The following is a 27,434-nucleotide window of genomic DNA, read 5'->3' on the forward strand; positions in this document are numbered from 1 at the left end:
TCTTTATGGTCAAGTAGTATTCCATTCTATAAATGTCCCATAGTTGTTTTATCCACTCATCTACTGATAGACACTTGGGCTGCTTCCATATATTGGTGACTGTAAATAATGCTGCAGTGAACGTGGGGTGCTTATGTTCTTTGAAATTAGTGTTTTGGCTACCTTCAGATATATTCCCAGAAGTAGGATAGCTGTGTTAAAAGCAGATTCATTTTTTAAAATATTTATTTATTTTAAGAGAGAGGGGGAGGGAAGGAGAAAGGGAGAGAAATATCAATGTGTGGATCCCTCTCATGTGTCCCCCACTAGGAACTGGCCTGCAACCCAGGCATGTGCCCTGACTGGGAATCGAACCTTGATCCTTTGCTTCGCAGGCCCATGCTCAATCCACTGAGCTACACCAGCCAGGGCAAGGCAGATTCATTTTTAATTTTTAAATACATTTTATTGATTATGCTATTATAGTTGTCCCATTGCCCCCCTTTATTCTCCTATGCCCTGTACAGCCCTTCCCACCTGCATTTCCCCCCTTCAGTTCATGTCCATGGGTCATACATATAATTTCTTTGGCTTCTAAATTTTCTGTACTATTCTTAACCTCCCTCTGTCTGTTTTGTATGTACCAGTTATGATAATTATTCCCTGTACCTTTTCCACCTTTCTCCCCCTACCCCACTGATAACACTCCCTGTGATCTCTATTCCTGTGGTTCTGTTCCTGTTCTAGTTGTTTGCTTAGTTTGTTTTTGTTTTTTTAGGTTCCATTATTGATAATTGTGAGTTTATTGTCATTTTACTGTTTATATTTTTTATCTTCTTTTTCTTAGATAAGTCCATTTAACATTTTATATAATAAGGGCTTGATGATGATGAACTCCTTTAACTTGACCTTATCTGGGAAGCACTTTATCTGCCTATCCATTCCAAATGATAGGTTTGCTGGATAGACTAATATTGGATGTAGGTTCTTGCCTTTCATGACTTTGAACACTTCTTTCCAGCTCCTCCTTGCCTGCAAGTTTCCTTTTGAGAAATCAGCAGACAGTCTGATGGGAACTCCTTTGTACGTGACTGTCCCCTTATCTCTTGCTGCTTTTAAGATTCTCTCCTTATTTTTAATCTTGGGTAATGTAATTATGATGTGCCTTGGTGTGTGCTTCCCTGGGTGCAACTTCTTTGGGACTCTCTGAGCTTCCTGGACTTCCTGGAAGACTATTTTCTCTGCAAGATTAGGGAAATTCTCCTTCATTATGTTTTCATAATGAAAAGTTTTTCAAATAAGTTTTCGATTCCTTGATCTTCCTCTTCTCCTGGCACCCCAGTTATTCACATGCTGGAAATGTTTAAAGTTGTCCCAGAGGTTCCTAAGCTTCTCCTCATTTTTCTGAATTCTTGTTGCTTCATTCTGTTCTCATTGAATGTTTATTTCCTCCTTCTGGTCCAAATTGTTGATTTGAGTACTGGTTTCCTTCCTGTCACTGTTGGTTCCCTGTACATTTTCCTTTATTTCACTTTTCATAGCCTTCAGTATTTTGTGACCATACTCAACCACTTCTGTGAGCATCCTGATTACCAGTGTTTTGAACTCTGCATCTGATAGGTTGGCTATATCTTCATCTTTTAGTTGTATTTTTTCTGGGGCTTTGATCTGTTCTTTCATTTGAGCCATTTGTTTTTGTTTTGGCATGCCTGTTACATAGTAAGGAGAGGAGCCTTAGGTATTCACCATGGTGGGGCAACCTTTTCATTGTGTGCTGGCACTGTATGTGGGGGAGGGGCCTGAGAGTAAACAGTGTGGCTTATTCAGCTCTCTGCAGGCTTTCAGTCACTTCCTCCACTACTCATAAGCAAATTGGGCCCTTCTGGTGCTGATTCCCAGGTGGGTGGTTTTATCTACATTCTAGGACCCTGTGAGTCTCTCCAACAAACTCTCCTGTAACGCTGGGAATTTCTCCTGCCACCTCATCCCTCACAGATTTTTGCAGTGAGAGGTTTTGAGGCTTTATTTCCCCACACTGTAACCCTGGGTTGTGGGATCTGTCTTGCTCCCCAGTTGTTCCTCCCAGTTTATCTGCACACAAATGTAGAACTGCCCAGTCTGCCAGCCACCCCCTTGACTGGTCTGCCAGCTGCCACTGTGTCACAAGTCCTTCCTGACCACCTACCCTTGTCTGCCCCTCCTACTGGTCTGAATGAATGTTTCTTCTTTAACTCCTTGGTTGTCAGACTTTTATACAGTTCGATTTTCTGGCAGTTCTGGTTGTTTTTTGTTTTTCAATATTTCTTTGTCCTTTTTTTGGTTGTACAAGGCACAGTGTGACTACCTATGCCTCCATCTTGGCCACAAGTCTATTTTTCATTTTTTGAGGTATCTCTATACTGCTTTCCACAGTGACTCCACCAGTTTACATTCCCATGAATAGTGCAAAAGGGTTTCCCTTTCTCCACATCCTCGCCAGCACTTGTTTTTTGACTTATTGATGATAGGCATCCTGCATTCTGGCAGGTGTGAAATGATATCTCATTGTAATTTTTATTTTGTATTTCTCTCATAATTAGTGATGTTGAGCATTTTTTCATATGTCTATTGACCATCCTGTATTTCTGCTTCGAAGAAGTGTCTATTCAGGGCCTTTGCCCATTTTCAATTGGGTCGTGCCCTTTTTATTTTATTTTTTTTGGTATTTAGTTTTGTAAGTACTTTATAAATTGTGGATATTAACCCCTTATCAGATGAATCAGCAAATATATTCTCCCAATCTGTGGGTTGCCGTTTTTGTTGATAATTTTCTTTGCTGTACAAAAACTTTTTAGTTTGTTGTGGTCCCATTTGTTTATTTTTTCTTTTGTTTCCCTTGCCTGGGGGTACACATGCAATAAAATATTTTTAGAAGCATCCTGGCTGGTTTAACTCAGTGCATTAAGCACAGACCTGAAAACCAAAGACTTGCCAGTTCCATTCCCACTCAGGGCACATACCTGGGTTGTAGGCCATGTCCCAGTCAGGGGTGCATGAGAGGCAACCACACATTGATGTTTCTCTCTCTCTTTCTCCTTACCTTTCTCTCTCTCTAAAAATAAGTATATGCACTGGGTGGGGGCAGGGCTGGGAATATAAGACAGAAAACTGTACTTGAACAAGAATTAAATAAAAAAATAAGTATATAAAAGTCTAAATTTTTAAAAAATATTGTCATAAGCAATGTATGTGATTTTGCTACAATTTTTGCTGCCTATGTTTTTTGCTATGATTTTTTATGGTTTAGGGTCTAACATTTGTCTCTGATTCATTTTGAATTTATTCCTGTGTGTGGTGTAAGAAAGTGGTCTAGTTTCATTTTTCTAGTGGTCTAGTTTCATTTTTCCAATTTTACCAACACTACTTATTGAATAGACTATCATTAGCCCATTGTACATGCTTGCTTCCTCTGTCAAATATTTATTGACTATAAAGGTGTGAGTTTGTTTCTCGGCTCTCTATTCTGTTCCATTCATCTATGTGTCTGTTTTTATTCTGCTACTATATTGTTTTCATTACTATGGCCTTGTAGTGTAGTTTGATATTAGGTAGCATGATTCCTCCACTTTGTTCTTCTTGCTCAGGATTGCTGTTCCTGTGTGGGGCCTTCTGTGGTTCCATATAAATTTTTAAAATATTTTTCTAGATCTGTGAAATATGCCATTTGAATCTTGATAGGATTGCATTCAATCTATGGATTGATATAGGTAGTATGGACTTTTTAATGACGTTAATTCTTCCCACCATGAACACAGTGTATACTTCCAATTATTTGTACCTTCCTCAATTTCTTTCTTCAGTGTCATAATTTTCTGAGTACAGGACGTTTATATCCTTGGTTAGCTTTATTCCTAAGTGTTTTACTCTTTTTGAAGCAATTGCGAATGGGATTGTTTTCTTAATTTCCCTTTTGTTAGGTCATTATAGGCATATAAAAATGCAATTGATTTCTGGATATTAATTTTGTATCCTGCTATGCTGAAAGCATTTATCAGTTCCAATAGGTTTTGGTGGAATCTTTGGTGTTCTCTCTGTACAGTAACATCTCATCTGCAAATAATGACAATTTTACTACTTCCTTTACAATTTGGATGCCTTTTATTTCTTCTTGTCTGATTGCTGTGGCTATGACTTCCATACTATGTTGAATAATAAAGGTGAAAGTGGACCTCCTTGTCTTCTTCCTGATTTTAAGGGTAATGCTTGTAGTTTTTCCCATTGAATATAATGCTGACAGTGGGTTTATCACATATGGCCTTTATTATGTTTCTGTGTTTCCTCTACTTCTACTTTCGTAAGAGTTTTTAGCATAAATGGGTCCTGGATTTTATCAAATGCGTTTTCTGTGCCTATTGATATGATCGTGTCATTTTAATCCTTCATTTTGTTTATGTGATGTATCTCATTTATGGGTCTGTGAATGTTGTACATCCTTGCACATCCAGAGTAAGTCCCACTTGGTCAAGGTGTCTGATCATTTTGATGCATTCAGTTTGCTAATATTTTTGTTGAAGACTTTAGTGTCTATATCCATCAGGTATATTGGCCTATAATTTTCTTTCTTTGTAGTAACTTTATCCCATTTTACAATTAGAATTGTAAAATGAGTCTGGGCACCTTCCAGCCTCTTGAATTTTATGAAATGGTTTGAGGAAGAGAGGTGTTAGTTCTCAGAATGTTTGGTAAAATTCACTTCTGAAGCCACCTAGTCCAGGGCTTTTGTTTATTGGAAGTTTTTTTATTACTGCTTCAGTTTCACTAGATGCAATCTGTCCATTCAGATTCTCTGATTCTTCCTGATTTACTTTTGGAAGATTGTATGTTTCTAGGTATTTTCATTTCATACATGTTGTGCAGGGTTTTTGGCATATAGTTGTTCATAATATTTTCTTAGTATCCTTTGTATGTCTTTAGTGTCAGTGTCATTTGTCCTCCTTCATTTCTCATTTTATTTATTTGGGTCCTCTCTCTTTTTTTTTCTTGATGAGTCTAATTAAAGGTTAGTCAATCTTTTCAGAGAACCAGCTCTTGGATTTATTGATTTTTTTGTATTCTTTTTGAGACTCTATTTCATTAATTTTTGCTCTGGTCTTTATTATTTTATCAGTTCTACTCACTTTGGGCTTTGTTGTTCTATTTTAACTTCCTTTAAGTGAGAAGTTAGATTGTTTAATTGAGCTTTTTCTTTTTTCTGAAATAAGCCTGTAATGCTATTAATTTCTCTCTCAGGATTGTTTTCCCAGTGTCTCATACATTTTGGATTGTGGAGTCCTCATTTTCATTTGTTTCAAGGTATCTTTTGATTTATTGCTTGATCTTGTTCTTAACCCATTCATTGTTTAAAAACATGTTTTTTAGCTTCATTGTCTTTGCACGTTTTTCAGTGTTCTTCTTGTGATTGACTTCCAGTTTCATAGTATTGTATAGAGAAGATGCCTGATATGATTTCAATCTTCTTAAATTTATTGAGACTTGTTTGTGTCCTAACATGTGGCCTATCCTAGAAAATTTTCACTGTGTACTTGAAAAGTATGTACATTCTGCTGCTTTGGGACAAAATGCTCTGAAGATACCAATTAAATCCATTTGATCTAGTGTATCATCTAAGGCTGTTGTCTCCTTGTCGATTTTCTTTCTGCAGACCTCTCCATTGAAGTCAATGGGGTGTTAAAACTCCCAACTATGACTGTATTTCTATCACTCTTTTTATGTCCATCAAGATTTGCTTTACATATTTATATGCTCCTGTGTTGGATGCATAAGTGATTATTAGGGTTATATCCTCTTGTTGGATTATTCCCTTTACCATTATGTAGTGTCCTACTTTGTGTCTTTCTATAGCCTTTTACAGTCTATTTTGTGGGATCTAAGTACTGCTACCCCAGTCTTTTCTTCCTATCCATTTGCAGAAGTATCTTTTTCCATCCCTTTATTTTTAGTCTGTGTGTATCTTTCAGCCTGAAATGGGTCTCTTTGAGGCACTATATATATGGGTCTTGTTCTCTCATCCATTCAGCTACCCTCAGTCTTCTAGTCAGAGCACTTAAGCCATTTACATTTAAGGTGATTATTGATAGCAATGTATTTAGTGCCATTTTATTATTAGAAATTTTTCCTCTGCTCCTTCTCCTTCTTCTCCTCCTTCTCCTTCTCCTCCTCCTCCTCCTCCTTCTTCTTTCCTGTAAGCAGTACTGGTTTTCTGTTAACAAAGTCCTTTAACTTTTTCTAGTTTGGGGAGCTCCTTATTTCTCCTTCAATTTTCAATAATATCCTTGCTGGGTAAAGTACCCTTGGTTGTAAGTCCTTGTTTTTCATCACCTTGAATATTTCATGCCACTCCCTTCTGGCCTGGAATGTTTCTGTTGAGAAATCAGATGACTCCTATTGGTGCTCCCTTTCATGTAACTACCTGTTTTTCTAATGCAGCTTTTAGGATTCTCTCCTTGACTTTAAGCCTTCTCATTTTAATTACAGTGTGCCCTGGTGAAAGCTTCTTTCGGTCCAACATTTTTAGAACTTTCTGAACTTCTTGGACTTGTGTGTCTTTTCCTCGATGTTTTTTTTTTTTCAACCTTGTCTTCCAAATCACTGATGCAATCCTCTGCTTCATCTAACCTACTGTTTATTCTTTCCAGTGTATTATTTATTTTTAAAAATATATTTTATAAATTATACTATTACAGTTGTCCCATTTCCCCCTCATTCTCCTCCACCCTCCACAACCACTCCCACCTGCAATTCCCCCCTTTAGTTCATATCCATGTGTCACAAGTTCTTTAGCTTTTACATTTCCCATAATATTCTAGTCTTCCTTTTGTCTATTTTCTCTCTACTATATGTGCTACTTATTCTCTGTACCTTTTTTCCCCTCTCCTCCTCCCAGTCCCCTGTTGCTAACCATCCACGGGATCTCCATTTCTGTGATTCTGTTCCTCTTCTGCTTGTTTCCTTTTGTTTTAGATGTGGTCATTAAAAACTGTGAGTTTGCTGTCTTTTTAATGTTCATATTGCTCATATTTTTATCTTATTTTTCTTAGATAAGTTCCTTTAACATTTTATATAGTAAGGGTTTGGTGATGATGAACTCCTTGAATTTGACCTTATCTGAGAAGTGCTTTATCTGATCTTCCATTCTAAATGAAAGCTTTGCTGGATAGAGCAATCTTAGATGCAGGTCTTTGCCTTTCATGAGTTGGAATATTTCTCTATAGTCCCTTCTTGCCTGTGAGGCTTCTTTTGAGAAATCAGCTGAGTCTGATGGGAACTCAATTGTAGGTGACTGTCCCCTTATCTCTTGCTGCCTCTAGGATTCTCTCCTTCATTTTAATCTTGGCTAATGTAATTATGATGTGACTTGGTGTGTTCCTTCTTGGATCCACCTTCTGGGGGACTCTGAGCTTCCTGGAATTCTGGAAGTCTATTTCTTTTGCCAGATTGGGAAGTTCTCCTTTATTATTTGTTCAAATAAGTTTTCCACTTGTTGCTCTTCCTCTTTCCCTTCTGGTACCTCTATAATTAGGATGTTGGAATGTTTAAAGATGTCCTGGAGGCTTCTAAGCTTCTCCTCATTTCCTTGAATTCTTGTTTCTTCCTTCTTTTCTGTTTGGTTGTTTCTTTCTTCCTTCTGGTCCACTCCATTGATTTGAGTCCCAGTTTCCTTTCCATCACTATTGGTTCCCTGTGCATTTTCCTTCATTTCACTTAGTGTAGCCTTCATTTTTTCATCTGGTTTGCGACCAAAATCAACCAGTTCTGTGAGCATCTTGATCACCAGTGCTTTGAACTGTGCATCTGATAGGTTGTTTATCTCTTGGTCACTTACAAGGATTGGCTCTGGGGTGTTGATTTGTTCTTTCATTTCAGCCATTTTTTTTTCATCTAGATGTGCCTGTTATGTAGTGAGCGGTGGAGCCTTAGGTGTTCATAAGGGCAGGGCAACCCAGTTGTTAGGTTGTGATGCTGTACGTGGGTGTGTGGTCAAAGAGGAAAAGATGGCACTCACTCTGCTCTCTCCTGGATTTCAGTTCCTTCTGCAACTTCCCACAAGCAAACTGGGCCCTTCTGCCACTGGATCCTAGGTGGGTGGGTGTGTGTATGTTGTAGGGCACTGTGAGTTTCTCCAATAAACTCTCCTGTGAGGCAGGGAGTATTTTCTAGCACGTCAAACACCACACGGTTTTTTTAAATTTAATTATTGTTCAAGTACAGCTTTGTATCTTTTACTCCCATCCGCACCCACCTTCCCAGTGCTCCCCACCTCCCTCCCATTTCCACCCCCCTTAGTTGTCGTCCATGTGTCCTTTATACTAGTTCCTGTAAATTTTTCCCCTTTTCCCCCTGAAATTCCGTCCCCCTTCCCCTCTAGTCACTGTCCCCCTGTTCTCTATTTCAGTGTCTTTGTTTTTATCTTGCTTGTTTGTTTGTTTTGTTGCTGGCTTCCTGTTAAAGGTGAGATTATACGGTACTTGTCTTTCACAACCTGGCTTATTTCACTCAGTATAAAGCTTTCCAGTTCCAATCATTCTGTTGCAAAGGGTAGTAGCTCCTTCTTTCTTTCTGCTGCATAGAATTCCATTGTGTATATTTATCATTAATTTTTGATTCATTCATTTACTGATGGGCACCTAGGTTGCTTCCAACTCTTGGCTATTGTAAATTGTGCTGCTATGAACATCGGGGTGCAGAGGGTCTTTTGGACTGGTGTTTTAGGGTTCTTAGGATGCAATCCCAGCAATGGAATTGCAGGGTCAAAAGGCAGGTCCATTCTTAGTTTTCTGAGAAAATTCCATACTGTTTTTCATAGTGGTTGTACCAGTCTGCAATCCCACCAACAGTGGATTTGGGTCCCCTCTTCTCCACATCCTCTCCAACACTTGTGGTTTATTGCTTTTTTTATGATGGCCATTCTAACCAGTGTAAGGTGGTATCTCATTGTGGTTTTAATTTGCATCTCTCTGATAGCTACTGATATTGAGCATCTTTTCATGTGTCTCTGGATACTCTGCATATGTTCCCCGGAGAAATGTCTGTTCAAGTCCTTTGACCACTTTTTAATTGGGTTGCCTGTCTTCTTGGAGTGGAGTCGTGTAAGCTCTTTGTATATTTTAGAGATTAAACCCTTGTCTGAGGAATCATAGGCAAATATGTTTTCCCATACAGTTGGTTCTCTTTTTATTTTAATACTGTTTTCTTTAGCCATGCAAAAGCTTTTAATGTTGATGAGATCCCATTTGTTTATTCTTTCCTTTATGTCTTTTGCTCTAGGGGACATATCCCTAAAAATGATGCTGCGTGAAATATCTGAGATTTTCCTGCCTATGTTCTTCTCTAGGACTTTAATGATGTCATGGCTTATATTTAAGTCTTTTATCCACCTTGAATTTATTTTGTTGCATGGTGTAAGTTGGTGCTCGAGTTTCATTTTTTGCACATAGCTGTCCAGTTCTCCGAACACCATTTGTTGAAGAGGCTATTATTACTCCATTTTATGTTGCTGCCCCCTTTGTTAAATATTAATTTGCCATAGAGATTTGGGTTTATTTCTGGGCTCTCTGTTCTGTTTCATTGCTTTATGTGTCTGTTTTTATGCCAATACCAGGCTGTTTTGATTACAGTGGCCTTGTAATACAGTTTGATATCAGGTATTGTGATCCCTCCTACTTTGTTCTTTTTTCTCTAAGTTTCAGCTGCTATTTGGGGTCTTTTATGGTTCCATATAAATTTTTGAAGTGTTTGTTCTATGTCTGTGAAGTATGTCATTGGTACTTTAATAGGTATTGCATTGAATCTGTAAATTGCCTTGGGTAGTATGGACATTTTGATGATGTGAATTCTTCCAATTCCATGAACACGGCATATGTTTCCATTTGTTTGTGTCTTCCTTGATTTCTTTCTTGAGCATTGTGTAGTTTTCTGCATATAGGTCTTTCACATCCTTGATTAAGTGTATTCCTAGGTATTTTATTTTTCTTTTTGCTATGTCGAATGGGGTTTTTTTCTTGATTTCTGCTTCTGCTTTTTCATTGTTGGTATAAAAAATGCCTTTGATTTCTGGATATTGACTTTGTATACCAGTGTTTTGCCAAATTCATTTATTAGGTTGAGCAGGTTTTTGGTAGAGTCTATAGGATTTTCCATATATACTATCATGTTATCTGCAAACAGTGACAGTTTTGTTTTCTCCTTTCTGATTTGGATGCCATTTATTTCCTTTTCTTGTCTGATCATTGTGGCTAAAACTTCCAATACTATATTGAGTAGAAGTGGTGAAAGTTAACAACCTTGTCTTCTTCCTGATCTTATCAGAAAGGATGTTAGTTTTTGCCCATTGAGTATGCTGTTGGCTGTAGGTCTCTCATATATGGCCTTTATTATATTGAGGAATGCTCCCTCTATCCCATTTTGCTTAGTGTTTTTATCATAAATGGGTGTTGTACCTTATCAAAAGCTTATTCCACATCTATTGATATGATCATGTGATTTTCGTCTTCGCTTTTGTTTCTAGGATGTATTACAATTACTGATTTGCGAATATTGAACCATCCTTGCATCCATGGGATCAATCCCACTTGGTCATGGTGAATGATCTTTTTATTATATTGTTGGATGTGGTTTGGCAATATTTGGATGAGGATTTTAGAGTCTATGTTCATCGGCCATATTCGCCTAAAGTTTTCTTTCTTTATTGTATCTTTATCTGGTTTTGGAATTAGGATGATGCTGGCTTCATAAAAAGAGTTTGGGTGTCTTCCATTATTTTGGACTTTTTGGAATAGCCTGTGAAGAATAGGAGTTAGCTCTTCCTTAAATGCTTTGTAGAATTCTCCTGTGAAACCATCTGGTTCAGGGCTTTTGTGCTTCAGGAGATTTTTTATAACTGCTTCAATTTCATTTGCTGTTATTGGTTTATTCAGGCTTTCTACTTCTTCTTCATTAAGATTTGGGAAATTATTTTTTCTAGAAATTTGTCCATTTTACCTAAGTTTTCAAATTTCTTGGCATACAGTTCTTCATAGTAATTTCTCACAATCCTTTGTATTTCTGTGGGGTCAGTTGTATTCTCTCCTCTTTCATTTCTGATTCTGTTTACTTGGGTTCTCTCTCTCTTTTTCTTGATGAGCCTGCTTAAAGGCTTGTCTATTCTGTTTATCTTTTCAAAAAACCAGCTCCTGGTTTCATTAATTTTTAGAATTGTGCTTTTAGTCTCTATGTCATTTAATTCTGCTCTGATCTTAGTTATCTCCTTCCTTCTACTTGCTCTGAGCTGTCTTTGTTGTTGTTCCTCAAGTTCTTGTGGACATATTGTTAGGCTGTTTGTTTGAAATGTTTCTATCTTTTTTAGGTAGGCCTGTATTGCTATGAACTTCCTTCTCCAGACTGCCTTCGCTGTGTTCCATAAGTTTTGGGTTGTCGTGAGTTCATTTTCATTTGTTTCCAGGAAGTTTTTGATTTATTCCCTAATTTCATTCTTGACCCATTCATTGTTGAATAGCATGCTATTCAATCTCCATGATTTTGAATGTTTTGGGTCTGTTCTCTTGGGGTGTGTTTCCAGTTTCGGTCCCTTGTGATTGGAGAAAATGGTCGGAATAATTTCAGTTTTTTTTTTTAAATTTGTTGAGGCTTGTTTTGTGACCTATCATGAGGTCTATTTTTGAAAATGTTCCATCCGTGTTTGGAAAGAATGTGTATTTAGCTTCTTTGGGATGAAGGGCTCTATGTATATATCAGTTAAGTCCATTTCATCTACTATGTTGTTCAATTCCACAATATCTTTGTTGATATTTTGTTTGGAAGATCTGTGTATTTTTGACAGTGGGGTGTTAAAATCCCCAACTATAATTGTGTTGCTGTCAATATCTTCCTTGAAGTCCTCTAAGGTTTTCTGTATATATTTGAGTGCTCCTATGTTGGGTGCATATATATTTACAATTTTAATGTCTTCTTGGTGGATTCTTTCTTTGAGTATTATGAAGTGTCCTTCTGGGTCTCTCTTTATGGCCCTTTTTTTGAAATATATTTTGTCGGATATGAGTATTGCCACCTTGGCTTTTTTTTTTCCAGGCCGTTTGCTTGGAAAATTTGTTTCCAGCCACTCACTTTTAGTCTGTGTAGGTCTTTTAACCTGAGGTGGGTCTCTTGTAGGCAGCATATGTGTGGATCATGCTTTCTTATCCATTCAGCTATTCTATTTCTTTTGATTGGAACATTTAATCCATTTACATTTAAGGTTATTATTGATAGGTACTTATTCATTGCCATTTTTGTACCTGTGCTTCTCATTGTCTCTTTCTTTTCCTTGCTTTGCTTAAAGCAGACATTTTAGTATGTCTTGCAGAGCTGGCTTGTTGGAGGCATATTGTTTTAGACTTCTTTTGTCTTGGAAGCTCTTTATCTGCCCTTCTATCTTGATTGAGAGCCTTGCTGGATAAGGTAACCTTGGTTGAAGGCCTCTGGTTCTTATTACTTGGAATATTTTTTGCCATTCTCTTCTTGCTTGGAGTATTTCCATTGAGAAGTCCGTAGCTAACCTTATTGAGGCTCCCTTGTATGTTACTTTCTTTTTCTCCCTTGCTGCCTTTAAGATTCTCTATTTGTCATGAAATTTTGCTGTTTTAATGATAATGTTTCTTGAAGTGGGACTCTTTGGGTTCCTCTTGATTGGGAGTCTCTGTGATTCCTGGATTTGTGTGACTTTTTCTCTCATCAAATTACGAAAATTTTCCATCATTACTTTTTCGAATAGATTTTCTATCCCTTGCTCTTCTTCTTCTCCTTCTGGTATCCCTATTATTCGGATATTATTATTTTCATATTGTCTTGCATTTCTCTTAATCCCTGTTCATTCTTTCTGAGCCTCTTTTCCTTTTCTTGCTCTTTCTAGGAATTCTACTTTGTCCTCCAACTTGCTCATCCAATCTTCTGCCTCATCGATCCTCCTTTTGATTCCTTCCACTGTGTTCCTCAATTCCAAATTTGTATTCTTTATTTCTTCTTTGCCCTTGCTGATGGTTTCTCTTTCCTTTTTCATGTTGACATAGTTTGCCATGAGTTCATTGTAGCTCACCTGTGCTTTCTAGTAGCTCATTGTGAGCTCTTTGAACTTTCTAATAACCAGTGCTTTGAATTCAATATCTGATAGCTGACTTGCCTCTATTTCATGTAGCATTCTTTCTTAGATTTCCTCCTGTCATTTCATTTGGGGGTTGTTTCTTTGTCCTCGCATGTTTGTGAGGCTGTTCTTGTTAGCTTCAGCTTCTTACATTGATTTGTTCTGGCTTCCTGAATTTATGGTGTGAACTTCTGTGGTCTAATACCTGTGAGATTCAGTGGTGTAGTCTCCTTGATTTCCCCAGCTCGCTGGTCTTGGTCTGTCCTTTACATTGGCTCTGAGTTTGTCTTTGGGTTTTTGTTGTTTCTGGGTTGTTTTTTGTGGGTCCTTCCCACCAATTCATGGACGGATAGTCCCTCTGTCCACCACCCATTTTAATTTACTGTGCTGGTGAGGACGGGTTGCATTAAAGCTAGTTCTTCTGCATGTACACAGTTTTGAGGATTCTCTTTTGCTCTTGTTCATTTGTTTGCCCTGGGTAGTTTCTCTGCTGTTTAGTTGTATTTCCAGATAGGTCTTGGTTTGAGGTTTGTGTGGTTTTTATTCCCTTCTTCACCTTCCGCTGTTGTTATCTGTTGGTGGTTTCTTTGTTGTTGGGTTTCCTCTTCCTTTGGGTATCCTGGTGCTCACCATTTCCACCTACTCTTTTGTTGTGTGATCAGTTGGAAGAGAACGCAAACTGGTTTATGACAGCAGGATTGTATTTTGTGATATTTACAGTATAAGCTGGTAGAGAAGTGATAGGTGATCCCCTGACTATGTACAGTGATAACCATAATCTCCAACACAACTAGCCACTTTTTAGAAAGAATAGAAGGAAGATAAGGCTCTTGTTAGGGATGGAAGGTTTGTGATTTGGATCTAGAAAGGAGTGAGGTTGACAGAGATCAGATTCTGAGATAAGGTGAGAATAAAGGATGGGAAATATGTGTAGTGTGAGAGAGAATAGAGTTAAGTCCTACCGTATTATAGTTCAGGCAACAATGAAGTGTGGGCTAAGATCTGGGTTGGGGGCATGTTGTGTAATATTTACAATAGTATGTAACAACTATTATTCACAATAATATTAGAGCAACAATCGTATGACAGAATCTATGATATACCAAGATTGGGAAGTATTGGACCTTCAGTAGCGTGGTAACTGGGCAAGGGGAAGTAAAGAACAGTAAATTAGCAATACACTATGATGGAGGGGACAGGGGAAACCTGTCAAGTGGTACAATATATCCAACCAAGGTAAAGAAGACTATACAGAAAGAGGACGAATACAGAGATACTATTAAAATAAAAGATGTAAAAATAATGACAAAATAATGAAAAAATATAAATATGCAGTAACTTGTCCTTTTTCTGTTATAGCAAAGTGAATTTTGTCTCTCTGTCTCTACTGTTGGGATGCCCCCTCTTTGAGTCTAACTCTGGTCTTTTCGCCATTCCAAGTCTTTTGTCTCACTTGCAGGGGAGGGGGCAAATCAAAAAGAAAAAGAAAGGCAGCAGATGGGAGGAAAAAGCAGTATGTTTGGAAAGAAAGGAAGAAGGAATAAAACAAGAAAGAAGAAGAGAGAGGATAAAAGTATTGAAAGATAAAACAATAATAAAGTTAAATAAATAAAAGATTATTTTAAAAAATACCTTTTGTTGGTTTCCAGCTGGTCAAACCTTTTCTTCTCATCACACTAGCTGCAGCAGGCTGAGAGGCGATTAGTGTGGCCTCCCTCTCTTCTTGGTGAACTCAGCCAGTCTCACCAGTGCCCTCCCAAGATCCAGACTGGCACCTCATACCAGTGCCCCACTGAGAGCAGATTTTCCCCAGGATTTACAGTCCTGGCCTAGGATGTGGGCATGCGCTCCTGGCCAGCCTTCCCTGGTGCCACAGGCTTGGGCACGAACCTTTCCCAGTGCTATGTTGGTATGCACGGGTGATTCTCAATTCTCCCCTGGCAACCACCGACTGATTCCATGGGTGATCAGAGCTCTCTGGTGTGCTTCCTAATGCCCACTCCTCTCTCTGACACTCCAAGCAAACAGATCTCTCCTGGCATTTTTCAATCTGCACCTGGCCAGGGAGGGAGGGAGCTGGTGACTGGCTCTCTCCCAAGGTCCTTGCTGCCAGCCTTCAGGTCCCAGAGACCAAGGCCTACCGCCCAGGCCCTGGCGTGGCCCAGTGGAGGGCCTGCAGCCTCTGCGCTGTTCCCTCGAACCTTGTTGATCTGCAGTCATCTCCTCTCCTCACTGTCTGGTCATTCAGAGTCCACTCCCATTTCTGGAGTCCCACCTTCCTATATGCTGGGTCCTTGTTGGCTATCCACTGCACTCCTCCGCAGATCAGCCTGTTTTTTAATCCAGTGCATGGGGGAAAGTAAAATTGTTTGTCCTACTCCACCGCCATCTTCCTCCCACTCCAACAACTTACTTTTGTATGGGCTCTGCATGCATTGACTCCATGCTGGTTGCTCGAAACTGAAGTTCCCGCTCTAGAGAGCTGCCCTTCCCAAATAAATAAAATCTGGGCCTCCAGGAGACTCCTTCCATGGGTTTCTGGTTCAAGAGGGGCAGCTCAGCTTAGCAGGCAAGGTTCTGAGTAGATTGCTGGGTTATTGTAAAAGCATACAACTCAGGAACAGCCAGGAGGAAGAGATGCATACAGCGAGGTGTGGGGAAAAGGCCTCCACAAGTGTTTTTAATTGGTGCTTTTAGGCTTTATTTCTCAGTGTTGGGGCCCTGGGTTGGACATTCTGTCTCGCTGCCCATTTTCACCTGGTTTATCTGCGCATGAATGTGTGACCATGGTCAGCCAGCCTCCTTGTGAGCCTCACTGGTTCTGCTCACTGCCTCCCTGCGTCCAGGGTCCACCAACCCCCACTTTTTCCTGCCAAAACCCCTTTTTGTTGGCTGCCCCTCTTACCAGTCTGGATGAATGGTCCTCAGACTTCTGTACAATTCAATTTTCTGTCTGTTGGAGTTTTTTTTGTTTCTAAATTTTTGTTGTCTTTAATTTTGGTTGTGTGAGGAGGCACAGTGTGTCCACCTACGCCTCCATCTTGGCCAGAAGTCTCCAGTGTATTATTTATTTCAGATATTGCATTCTTTATTTCTGACTGGTCCTTTTTTTATGGCTTCTATGTCTTTTTTCATGCTGCTGAATATTCTTATAGTCATTACTCTAAACTCTGTATCTGATAAACTGCTTTCCTCCATTTCATTTAGCTCTTCTGCTGGGGAATTCTCTTGTTCTTTTATTTGGGGTCTGTTTCTTTGTCTTCTCATTTTAGTTTCTTCTTTGTCTTTTCTGCTTTAGTTGTTAAACTGGTCAGTGATAATAGCCTCAAGCTATAATTCAGCAACATGGCCTGTCTTAAGCACCACAGGGTGAGGCATAGTAATTTCTGTTGGCACGGGTATTACTTCCCCTCAGGCTATTGCCACTTGGAGGGCACTGCTCTGCCTCAGAAAGATGTCGTCTGCAGTATGGGGAAAGACAGCATAAGAATTCTGGTGGCTTTTCCTTCAGTTCTCTCCACGGAGCTGCAAACCCCAGACTATCCTCAAGCAACCCTAGTCTACTCTGCCCTCCCTCTGTCAGAGGCCATGGTAAGCAGCTACAAAGGAAATTTTGTATTTTGGCCTTTTAAGAGGCTCTTTGTGTATCAAGCTGTCTCTTCCTGACCAACAGAACCCCTGCTGCTTTTCAGAGCTGGATGTTACCTGGGTTCCTTTCCAGCTCTGGTGCTGTAGGCTCCAGAGCCCAGCTTGGGCTTTTGTTCCCACATTTCTCAGGGGGATCCCCTGGCCACTAAAATATCCCTCAGGATCTTCAGCTGCCACTGGGGGAGCCCAGCCAGCCCTCTTTCACCTTCTCCACACTGCCTACCAGTCTCATTCTGGTGAAGTGTTTTGTTCTATCCTTGGTTATAAAGCTTATCTCCAGCTACTGTTCAGTTGGCTATTCAAGATGATTTCTCTACAATTTAGTTGTAATTCCAGGTTGTTCCTGGGAGGAGGTTTGTGTAGCTTTCACTTACTCCTCCACCATCTTAGACGTCCCCTGTCCTCTTTATTGACACCCTATCTTTATTGACCCAGGGCTCTTCACTATGGCACGTGTTGATACCTGCCCTGCCTGGCATGAGCAAAGCCTTAATATCTCTAACCCAACTTGCCTTCACACGTCCATTGATACTTTCTTGTCCTACACTTTGGTTCCACTGCTTAATAGTCTTTTGCTGCTAATGACAACAGTTTAGCTGATCAAGTTATTCACACTAATTTTTATGGCTATTATTGACTTTATATGCTAGTATGTCCATGGAAGAAATTTCAATTCAGGTAAAGGCCTTCCATGAAATAAAATTCTAATCCAAATGTGACCATTAATTCTAGGATTCTAAGCACCAAGAGTCCAGTTTGGACATCCCTAACCCACATAAGTTCCTACATAGAAAGTCCTAAAACCATGCCAGGGAGGTGGCCACCTTTTCCAGTTCTCTATTAGACCTATATTTTGGGTACAAGTGACCTAGTTCTCTGTGATGTTCACATTTCCCCCAGAACAGCAACATACTTGAGAACTGCAGCCAGACTCTCTCGTGCACCTGACAACTATCTTTGGCTTCAATGGGCACAGCCCACAGAGATGAAAGAATCTGGCCCAGGCTGTGGCTCTTAGCTTATATAATGAGATAATAGCTCTAAGTGCCCTTTGAGGCAACTAGTCCCTATTTTCTTGCCAGTGTTCAATAAACTCCTGCTGTTTCCCATTCTCAACTTGAAACTCCCTACTTAGTTCTCAAGTAACTCTCTGGAAGTCAACAGACTTCTAACAGACCTTTCTATTTGCTCTAGAGGTTGTGTCAGAAAAATGGGTGGTGGCAACAAGTGGTCTGTCAGTCAACAAGCAGTTATTGGGCTTCTAGTGTTAACTTGTGCTAGGCCACTGGCAATGTTTAAGAGAAGCAGAATTAGGCCCTGCTTTTGAAGAGTTAACAATCCTGCTATTGAAATAGTAATTTATCTCAGAGGCCTAGAAAAAAATTAAATTTTAACTCAACTGTTCCCCTGTCCATCAATGACATTTTTATTCATTGAAGCCAGCACCTTGTGAAAATATTAAAGTATTGCCAGGTAGCCAGGAAGGTGGAAAAATGTTGGAATCCCAAATGGCATAAGAAGGAAAGAAATTCCTTAAGACAAATAAAGTAAAGCCTTTTCCTCCAAAGACTGTTGTTTTCAAATTGGCTGGACGTTAACTTTACTGAGAGATAAGCAGAACTTCAATTCCTCACACATTCCTGCATGTTGCCATTTACCACCTACTTACATAACCTAGCTTTGTTCCTTCCATCCAGTTTTAGTTTCGCAAATAAGGCACAGAATCTCTCCCTGTGTCTCTGTTTCTCTCTGTCTTTCTCTCACCCTCCCTCCCTTGCTACTTCCTCCTTCTCCCTTTCTTCAGACACATGCAAAACACACACACATCCAGACACCAATCAGTGGCATAAATCAACAAATCCCTATTATTGTCATAATTTTTTCAACTTAGTTGGATAAGAGCAGCTGCTACTTCTTAAGCACTTATTACACACTAGACCCAGAGTTTATGGATTGTCACATTCAATCCTGGCATTCCCTGAATCTTTACAACTGAGAAAACCAAGGCATAAAAAGGTTAAATGATGGCTCCTCTGGTCACACAGATTAGTGTGCCAAAATAATAAAACCAGAATTTCAACCCAGGTCTGCCCCATTTCATGGTCTATACATACTGTTCACTGGATTTACATATTGCCTCCCATACTTTTAACATTTGAAAACTGCCATTACTTCTTCCCTTAGTCTCTCCTTCAACCATTTTTCAAAGGACCTAGTACCTAGACCCTCATTATCCTAATTGTCTTTCTGTGGATGCACTCAAGTTGTCAATTTCCTTCTTAAAACCTGATGTCCAAAAATGAACACAAGAGCTTATGGTTCCCTAGTCCCAGGGATCCATACAGGAAGCAAGTCAAAACTCCAGATCAAGAGGAAGGTGATTAGCAAAAGTACTAAATGCAGCCAGACAGGTGGGTTTGTCCATTGTTCACTGGCATGGAGTGCCATGGTGGGGACCTGACTCTGAGGGAAAAGGAACTCATAGATTCCTCTCTGGAGCAGAGATAATTTCCAGAGCATGGAGAAATCTGAACCTGCAGGTTCTCATCACTAAGGGGCTATTTTGGTTGGAGAAATAGAAAGCAAGGAAAGACTGTTGATAGATTCTGCCCAGCTGCATATCAGGAACTTGAAAGGAAAGCAGCAGGTGCCTTGATGTCAAAAAAAGGGCAGACTATCAATGATTTTTTTCTAGTCAACTTTAAGAACTGATTAAAGGAGGCATGAAGGTAACAGATGGCTCCAATTCTAGTCATGTCCATTTGCCTTCTGGGAAAAGTGAAGCCAAGAGTTTTTATAGAAATTCAAGCTACTTTTTACATGTGAATAAATTAGGAAGACCTAGAGAGTACATTATTCTGTGGGAGACAGATACTAGATTCCCCTGTTTAAGCAGCAATAATCAAGGTTGACAGTATCTGAGACATTTGGTAGTTTATGCAGCCTGCCTCATCTATTGTGATGAGTCTTCAACTATGAGAGCATCTTGAGAGCCTGCACAATAATAATAGTGAATGACTATTTGGGCTGGATTGTGAATAAAAGACTGTACATATGTCTGTAATGAGAATTTCACTGAAAATGAAAATACTGAAGCTGTCATTTTTTTAATCCTTCAATTTGCACATCCTTGACTGCTTTGGGGCATAAAAAGAGAGAGTGCTGAGCAATTTGTTGTCAGCTCTCAAAATAAATTATCATTTAAACACTTCCTCTCCACAAAGGTTATTAGCTTCGTAGTTTGTTCCTGGGGTTGGATCGTCAGTAGGGGAAAAATCACAAGACATTAAACTACCCTTTCAAAGCTGAATATTAGTTACTGTGGAAATTGTTTTCTCAGTAGCTTAACATATTTTGCTGTAGCTCTCCAATGCTGCAGATTAGACTGCAGAGACTATTAATAAATACTGTCATATTTTACAGCTGTCATCCAAAGCTGAAAAAAGGCTTTGCTGTGATTAGATCCTGTTTACTGTAATATTTCCAGCTCAGATTCAGAAAGGCAGTTTGCCTATAAAGGTATTTTCTATAAGTAGACTATTTCTTCATCAAACAGGCATGACTAATTTTAATGTATTGTTAACTCCCTGGTGGCAGTGAATTCAGGGTTGAATTGTCTTCACAACCAGAGATGTACATTCTTCTTCAGAAACACATTATGCTAAAATTTCAAATTTTCTTCCTTGGGCTGTCCTTCATATTTAGAGATTGTGTCAGTGGCAGGAGGTATGCTTTATGTAGTCACCCTCCCCCACAGAAGGACAGATTTGCACTAATTTATCCTTCTTTCTTTGCCCTGTCCCTCTTGGGACCAATAGCATTGTTTGCAAGACAGCTGGTCTGGATATAGGGTAGAAAGCACACTTCAGTGGGCTAGCTAGAAATTCTGCTTCTTGAGCTAAAATGTCATCAAATGAGCAAAATAAATAGATTTTAGCCCCCCTTTCTTTGCATTAGCCATTTGGAATGGTATTCACATCTCTGAAAAAAGGAAGTGAAAGCTGGCATGTTTGCTTTCGCTCTAACCTTTCATTGCTTTTCATCAGAGCTCTGTGAGGAATTAACCCTCACTAAACTGAATATATACTTTTCAATGAGTGAGTGGTCCTTACACCACTAAGGGTTAGCTGATGTACTCCATAAATTCAGGGTTGAGCCTTAGAAGTCTTTGAGAAGGCTCTTATGAATTTTCCTTTGGAAAGGGACAGACTGTGGTATAGACTTACGATTATGACTTTGAGATTCATTCCCTGGAATACCTTTAACAATAATTAAGTCAGGGAAGTGCTGTTGTGAAAATAAAACAAAAAGAAGTGCATGTAATGACTTTAGCACCAACTGAACGCAGTACAGGGCTCAATATTTTTATCTCACTATTTTATTATCGTTATAAAACAGTGGCCCTCAAAGGGAAGGGAGGTTGGTTTTTCCCCCTACAGGCAGTATTTGGCTACATCTGGGGACATTTTAGTAAGGGATAGAATCCAGGAGTATTGCTAAGCATGCTATAGTGCACAGGACAGTACCCACTTCCTATCAAAGAATTGACTAAAATATCAATAGTGCCAAGGTGGCAGCACAGTCAAAGGACAAATAGCTACAGAAATTCCTCAAGGGGCTACCAATGAACCAATGTAGCTTTTATTGAGTATTTCTTACTGTGCCTATACTGATGTTAAGAGCTATGTTCAATACAAAGTAGAGCCTTTGGTTTATAAAAACTTACATTATGATCAGAGAGAGGATATAATTAATATTCAACAAGCAAAGATAATAACAAAAAAGGCATAAGACAAGAGCTAGGTTGTATAGTACATATTTGACATACTGTAGGAGTTCAAATAATAGAGACTTCAAAATAGGCATGCTGGAATTATCAGGGAAGGCTACATGGAAGAATTTGCAAATTTTTCTGAGCTCACCACCCAACTGCCTCCCTTAGTAATTATCTTGACTTGATTGCTAAGGCCAAGTTGGTATCTACAACCAAAACAACACGGCATTCCTATCAACAAACGTCAGAGCTCAGGGCAAGAAACACAATTAAAAGAAAAACCAAAAAAAGGAACAATGTTCTTTTTACTAAACAGAAAGCAATTGTCAATAGAAAGCTGTTGAAAATGGGCATCAAACAAAGGGAAAGAGGGAAATACTGGCAAAATTCTATTTTCTCATCTCATTCTGTAGAAAAAGTGCAATTTGCAACAAAATCAACAGTGCTCTCTTTCTCTCTCTTGCAGTCAAACACATTGTTTTGCATCAGTATCATTACACATGATGTCTTAGCAGAAAAGTGTATTGACCAAAAGGAAGACAGAATGTGACTGGGGAGAAGAAAGGGGCAGAGGTTAAGGTAGAGCACAGCTCACAGGGCCCCACCTTCGCCTCCCACTAGTCCTTGTGGAGCATCTTCATTCAGGTGAAAAGAAGGGCCACAAATAAAGACTACATCACTACCCAGTCTTCCTGGATCCTTTCCAATCAATAAGTTGCCAGTGCCGGCTGCTGTCCTGCTTTGTCAACTCCACAAAGGATCTGATTAATTCTCTGGTGCTAACTGCCTCAGCGGGCTTTCTCAGCAGTAGAAAAGAGGCTAATTAAGATCATGTCAGGTGAGGAAGCTGACAGGTTATGTTCCCTGGGCCACACTGAACTTTCAGAGGGTGCTTTAACTGCACTGCAAGCAGGCAGTGCATGACCAAGCACTGACTCTATAGCAAGCCTCTCATATATTTCCATTGACTTCTAAGTCATGGGCCTCAGTTTTGTCAAGGATTTACATTTTCCTCTTTGGGATGATTATCTGCCACTGTGTTCCCTTTCAATGGCATTATTTCAGCTTCCTTTCACTTGAATTTTTAATATGCTTGCAAACAAATAATTAATAGTGGGGTCATTTTCCCTCCTAAATCACACGTATATATGTGTGGATGTGGGTTACTAGCATATAGCCCACAGAGGTGAGTTTTAGGACAAGTAAAGGAAGTCCTATTTCTCATAGCAGGTAGAAAATGGAGGAAACATATAGAATGCATTACACCAAATAGTGGATTAGACTGAAAATATAAATATAGCTTCTCCCCCCGACACACACAAATAAAGGCTTAGATGAATTTATAGATGACAGACCAATCACAAGTAATTAAGGAAAAGAAATGTTTGGAAATTTGTCTAAACTTGATTACAAAAGATGCGCAGGAGACTTAAGGGGCCATATTAGCCTTCTCATAGGCAAGTAACCACCTGGAGTACTGGCATTCATGTCCCAAATTATAAAAGACAATCTCAAGAGTTCTGTATGCATCTAATACTCCACTCTAAAAGGTGGTTAAGGATTTTGAGAAATAAAGAAAATTTCTTCAGGTACATTCTGTAGCTTTTCACATAATCAGAACCTTCAACTGCACATCAAAAATACCCTGTGTTGAGAGGTGATTGGTTCAGTTAAGGATAATGAGGAAAAGCATTATGGAACCATAACCCCAGTTCCATGCCCAGCTCTACTTCTAAAGAGATGTGTGATCTTGGGCAAGTCACAGAGCCTTTCTGATACTCAGATTCCACATCTGTAAAATGAGGGAATGACTCATTCATTCTTCAACTAACAATTTGAGTGTAGGGCCTTACTGGAATTATAGAAGTATATCAAACAGCCTGCCCTAAGCTCAGTTTTGAAAGGAAGCATGGACACATATATAAATGGATAAAATCTAGAGTGATTCTTTTAGGTTCTGAAATTATAGGACTTCTGAAAGAAGATCCAAGATGGTGCAAGAACAAGGGGAAGCTACACTAACCTCCTCCCAAGACCAGTCTGGAATAACAACTAAATTGTGACTGGTAGGGGGTTACAGAGGGGGCACTAGAAGCCTGGCTGGGTTTCCAAGGGGGGCAGCTGGTGGATCCTGGCAGATATTTCAGCAGTTAGGGGATCCCCCTGAAAAGTGTAGGGCTGACACCCCAAGAGGAGCTCCTCAATCTATAGTACCAGAGCCAGAAAAGAACCCAGATAACATACAGCTCTGAAAAGCAGCAGAGGTTCTGTCTTCCAGGGAGAGACAGCTAGAGACATAGAAAGTGTTTTAAAGAACCAAAGCACAAAATTTCATTTGCAGCCACCTACCCTGTGTGCCAGCAAAGGAGGGCATAGTGGACTAGAGATGCTTAAGGACAGCCTGGGGTTTGTGGCTCTGGGTAGAGAACTAAGGGAACAGTTGCCAGGGTTTCTGTGCTGAGTCATTCCCCATACTGAAGAAGCCATCTCTCTCAGGCAGAACACTCCTCTCTGAATGACTTCAGCCTGAGGGGAAATAACCACCCTGTCCATAGGAATTACTCTGACCCACCCTGTGGTGCTTAAGCCTAACTGCTCTTTACAGATTGATTAGATTAATGACAATCAGTTTGATAGCTGATTAGTTTAATATCTCAGGTGAAAAAATGCAAAGAAGCAGCCAAAAGGGGAAGACAAAGAAACAGGCCCTAAATGAAAGAACAAGATAATTACCCAGAAGAACTAGAAGAAATAGAAGCAAGCAGTTTATCAGTAGAGATTTTAGAGTAATGATTATAATGATACACAGCAGCCTTAAAAAGACATAGAAACCATAAAAAAGGATCAGTTGGAAATAGAGAATGCATTATCTGAGATGAGTAATACAATGGAAGGAATAAACAGTATGTTAGATGAAGGAGAGTATAGCATAAGTGATTTAGAAAGCAAGGTAGGAAAAAACACCTAGGCAGAAAAAGAAAAAAGAATTAAAAATAATGAAGAGAGCTTAAGAAACATTATGGACAAAAATGCCAGAAGGAGAAGAGAGAGTGAGCAAAAGATCAAGAACCTATTTGAAGAAATGATGAGTGAAAACACACCTAATCTGGTAAAGGAAAAAGACACACAACTCCAGAACAATCAGAGAGTCCAAAAATAGTTGAACACAAGAAGGCCTACACAAGATACATCATAATTAAATGACAAGCCTTAAAGACAAGAAAAATCCTAAAAGCTGCATGAGAAAAGCAGGTAGTTACATACAAGGGAACACCAATAGGATTGTCATATGATTTCTCAACAAAAATGTTTTAGTCCAGAAAGGAGTGGCATGACATATTCAAGGTGATGCAAAGCAAAAGCCTATAACCATGGTTACTTTACCCAGCAAGGCTATCATTTAAAATTGAAGGAGAAATAAGGAGCTTCTCAGAAAAAAAAAGTTAAAGGAGATTTTTCACATAAACCCAGTACTGCAACAAAAGTTAAAAGACTTGCTTTAAGAAGAAAAAGAAAAAGGAAAAAAAGAGAGAAAATGGTCTAACGGTAAAATGGCACTAGTTACATATCTATCAATACTCAGCTTAACCCAGGCTGATGTGGCTCAGTGGATTCAGTGCCAGCCTGCAAACCAAAGGATCACTTGTTTAATTCCCGGTCAGGGCACATGCCTGGGTTGTGGGCCAAGTTCCCAGTAGGGAGCACAGGAGAGGCAATCACACATTGATACATCTCTCCCTCTCCCCCCCCCTCTAAAACAAATTAATTAACTAATTGATTGATTAATTAATTAATTTTTAAAAAAATAACAATTACCTTAAATGCAAGTGGATTAAATGCTCTAACCAAAAGACAAAGGGTAGCTGAATGGATAAGAAAAAAAGACCCAGATATATCCTGCCTCCAAGAGAGCCATTTCAGATCAAAAGATACACACAGACTAAAAGTAAATGAATGGGAAAAGGTATTTCATGTAAGCAGAAAAGAAAAAAAGCTGGGGTAGAGGTACTTATATCCCACAAAATAGACTTTAAACCAAAGGCTGTAGTAAGAGACAAAGTATGACACTACATAATGAAAACAGAAACAATCCAACAAAATTATATAACCCTAGTAAATATTTATGCACCCAAAATAGGAGCACCTGAACATGTAAGGCAAATCTTGATGGAAATAAAAGGAGAGGTTAACAGAAATACAGTCATAGTAGGAGATTTTAATACTCCACTGACTTCAACGGATAGATCTTCCAGACAGAAAATCAACAAGGAGTCAGTGGCCTTAAATGACACACTAGATCAAATAGACTTAATTGGTATATTCTGAGAGTTTTGTCCAAAATGCAGCAGAATATACATACTTTCCAAGTACACAATAAAATTTTCTAGGATAGACCACATGTTAGGACACAAAACAAGTCTCAATAAATTTCAGATTGAAATCATATCAAGCATCTTCTCTGACCACAGTGCTATTAAATTAGTAATCAATCATAAAAAGAACACTGAAAAACACACAAAGACATGGAAGCTGAAAAACATGTTTTTAAGCAACACATGGGTCAACAATGAGATCAAGGAATAAATCAAAAGATACCTTGAAACAAATGAAAATGAGGACACAACAGTCCAAAATCAGTGGGACGCTGGGAAACCAATTCTAAGAGGGAAATTCATAGCATTACAAGCCTATCTCAAAACAAGAAAGAAAAAGCAAAAGAAAAGTTCACATAACAATCTAAACTCACACATAAGGATCTTGCAAACAAAACAGATTCACGTCAGAGTAGAAGGAAGGAAATAATTAAGATCAGAGCAGAAATACATGAAATAGTCTAAACAATTTTACAAAAGATCATTAAATTTAAGAGCTGTTTCTCTAAAATAATAAGGAAGATTGACAAATATTTAACCAGGCTTGTCAAGAAAAAAATAGAGAGGACCCAAATAAATGAAATTATAAATGAAGGAGAAATAATACTGACACCAAAAAAATACAAATGATTTTAAGAAAATATTATGAACAATTATATGCCAACAAACTGTACAACCTGGACAAAAGGGATAAATTACTAGAAATATACAATCTTCCTAAACTAAATCAGGAAAAATCAGGGAATCTGAATAGACAGATTACACCTAATGAAATTGAAGCAGTAAACAAAAATCCCCCAACAAACAAAAGCCTTGGACCAGATGGCTCCACAGGTGAATTTCACCAAACATTCTGAGAAGAACTGACACCTCTCCTTCTCAAACTATTTTATTAAATTTAAGAGGAGGTAAGACTCCCAAACACACATTATGAGGAAAATTGGAATTTTCCTAATTCCAAAACTAGATGAAGAGACAAGAAAGAAAGAAAATTACAGGCCAATATACCTAATGGACATAAATGTTAAAATCCTCAACAAACTATTAGTCAATTGAATGCAGCAATGCATCAAAATGATCATACACCTTGACCAAGTGGGATTTACTCCAGGAACTCAAGGGCAGTACAGCATTCAGAAATCAATAAATGTGAGTCACCACATAAACCAAATGAAGAATGAAAACCACTCAATTATATCAATAGATGCAGAAAAACTTTGATAATTCCAGCACCCACTAATGCTAAAAACTCTCAGCAAAGTGGGAATACAGAGAACATATCTAAACATAATAAAGGCCATATGTGACAAATCCACTGGCAGCATCATATTCAATAGACAAAAACTACAAGCATGCCCTTAAGATTCGGAATAAGACAGTGATGTCCACTTTCACCTTTCTTATTCAACATAATACTGGTAGACCTAGCCATAGCAATCAGACAAGAAGGAATAAAAGGCATCCAAGTTGAAAAAAAAGTAGTAACCTGTCTTTATTTGCAGATGACATG

The sequence above is a fragment of the Sturnira hondurensis genome, unplaced genomic scaffold, assembly GCF_014824575.4.
Source record: "Sturnira hondurensis isolate 20B ecotype Veracruz unplaced genomic scaffold, ASM1482457v3 Scaffold0019970, whole genome shotgun sequence".
NCBI classification, from domain to species: Eukaryota; Metazoa; Chordata; class Mammalia; order Chiroptera; family Phyllostomidae; genus Sturnira; species Sturnira hondurensis.